This window comes from Notothenia rossii, assembly GCF_949606895.1.
Source record: "Notothenia rossii genome assembly, chromosome: 6".
NCBI lineage: Eukaryota > Metazoa > Chordata > Actinopteri > Perciformes > Nototheniidae > Notothenia > Notothenia rossii.
Window position 1 is genome coordinate 86,420,683 of NC_136909.1, and position 2,500 is coordinate 86,423,182.

Below are 2,500 nucleotides of genomic sequence, written 5' to 3' on the forward strand. Positions count from 1 at the left end.
TCTCTACTTTAAAGAGTCCTCTCCTGCTGATGTTCAGGTGTATATCAGTATGTAATGTCTCTACTTTAAAGAGTCCTCTCCTGCTGATGTTCAGGTGTATATCAGTATGTAATGTCTCTACTTTAAAGAGTCCTCTCCTGCTGATGTTCAGGTGTATATCAGTATGTAGTGTCTCTACTTTAAAGAGTCCTCTCCTGCTGATGTTCAGGTGTATATCAGCATGTAGTTTCTCTACTTTAAAGAGTTCTCTCCTGCTGATGTTCAGGTGTATATCAGTATGTAGTGTCTCTACTTTAAAGAGTCCTCTCCTGCTCATGTTCGGGTGTACAACAGTATGTAATGTCTCTACTTTAAAGAGTCCTCTCCTGCTGATGTTCAGGTGTATATCAGTATGTAGTGTCTCTACTTTAAAGAGTCCTCTCCAGCTGATGTTCAGGTGTATATCAGTATGTAGTGTCTCTACTTTAAAGAGTCCTCTCCTGCTGATGTTCAGGTGTATATCAGTATGTAGTGTCTCTACTTTAAAGAGTCCTCTCCTGCTGATGTTCAGGTGTATATCAGTATGTAGTGTTCTACTTTAAAGAGTCCTCTCCTGCTGATGTTCAGGTGTATATCAGTATGTAGTGTTCTACTTTAAAGAGTCCTCTCCTGCTGATGTTCAGGTGTATATCAGTATGTAGTGTTCTACTTTAAAGAGTCCTCTCCTGCTGATGTTCAGGTGTATATCAGTATGTAGTGTCTCTACTTTAAAGAGTCCTCTCCTGCTGATGTTCAGGTGTATATCAGTATGTAGTGTCTCTACTTTAAAAAGTCCTTTAAATGCTGATTTTTATTGACGATACAGCAATGCAAGAAACTTTTCTGTGTGGAAGAAGTGTGAAAAATACAGTTTTGAAAATAGCAAAAGTATATAAGAGTTTGCGAGGCGCTAGGAGAGGTGAGTGTACATCGTTTCTATACATATGAAGTGTGAAGAAAGTCAGGAGGGAGAGGCAGGAAAGACATCCACATTTAGACGAGAGGTGACAGACTTTCTACTCAGAGCTTCAGAGAAGTCAGCGCGTGTAAACTGAAACTAAATATAACAACGAGATCAATCGGTAAACAATCGACACAACAAAACCTCAGAGAAGAAAGTCAGCGAGACGCAGTGCTGCCAAAACGTAGAGGACATTGCAGGCTTCAAGGAAATGCAAAAAGGGAATGAGAAATGCAGCGTGCATAGAAGGACCTTATTTGCATGTTTGTATTGAGTTTAGTGAATTCAACTAATTTACATTAAACCAAATTTGATCATCTTCGTTAGAAAGTAGACTGAAGGAGATTCCATAAGCAAGGCAATGCATCTCAGAGGCGCTGGAGAGACATGGAGATCAAAAAAAGTGTCTGCAAGATTTTAAATATATAAATGTAAAAAAAGGTCAAATGTGTACGTTTGACATAATGGAAACAACATCAACAATGGAATCAACATGCAATTTGTAAACTTTAGTTTACTTTAATACTTTAAATGGTCACTTTTAAAGGTGGGGTAGGTAAGCAAGGAGAAACCAGCTCGAGTGCGCAAGAACTTGAAAATACTGTACACAGCCGGAACAAATCTGCTCCTTCCTTCAGACTTCCTTACAGAGCCCCTCCTCCAACACACACGAACGCGCACATGACCAATGAGGGCACGAGATGAGTTTGTGCACAGATGGAAGGCTGACAGGCAGGTAGGCCATCCAGTCATCTGACCCGGGCCGAGGAAGATGATTGGTCGTGCTTTTTACAGCGCCACGGCTTCAACAGATGATATTATTTTATGGATTTTTTGTCAAAGCATTTCAGATATTCATTGCTATCAGGATGTTAAGAGCATTCCATGGAACACAATAATGCATCAATCCAGTAATTTACCATACGCATGATATATGAAGGCTCCGTTAGCATCACAATCACTTTTGGTATTTTAAAGGTGGGGTAGGTAAGCATGGAGGAACCGGCTCGAGGGCACTAGAATTTGAAAATACACAACCGGAAGAAATCTGCCCCTTCCTCACAGAGCCTCTCCTCCAACACACACGAACGCACACATGACCAATGAGGGCACGAGATAAGTTTGTGCACAGATGGAAGGCTGACAGGCAGGTAGGCCATCCAGTTACTTTAGCCGGGCCGAGGCAGATGATTGGTCGTGCTTTTTGCAGCGCAACGGCTTCCACAGATTATATTTTTTATGGATTTATTTCTTAAGATATTCATTGCTATCGGGATGTTAAGAGCATTCCATGGAATATAACAAAAAGTGTTTCTGAAGTGAATTACCTACCCCACCTTCAATCCTACCGCTACTTATTTTTCTTTTTTAACAACAGTGTATTTGTTTGTTATTTGTTTTTACTTATTGTTTTGTATTTTTACCTTTTTATATCATATTGAAAAGCGCTTTAAAAATGTAATGTATTATTATTATTATTATTATATGTAAGTCTAATCTTGCGTTCCACCTTTGCTGATA

The 2,500-nt window shown here is 39.6% G+C and overlaps 1 protein-coding gene across 1 annotated transcript in view; it reads right to left on the reverse strand.

The window, feature by feature from the left end:
* Positions 1-2,500, reverse strand: part of atrnl1a (attractin-like 1a) — a 243,179-nt gene that overhangs the window by 172,555 nt on the left and 68,124 nt on the right. The gene's annotated exons all lie outside the window — the stretch shown is intronic.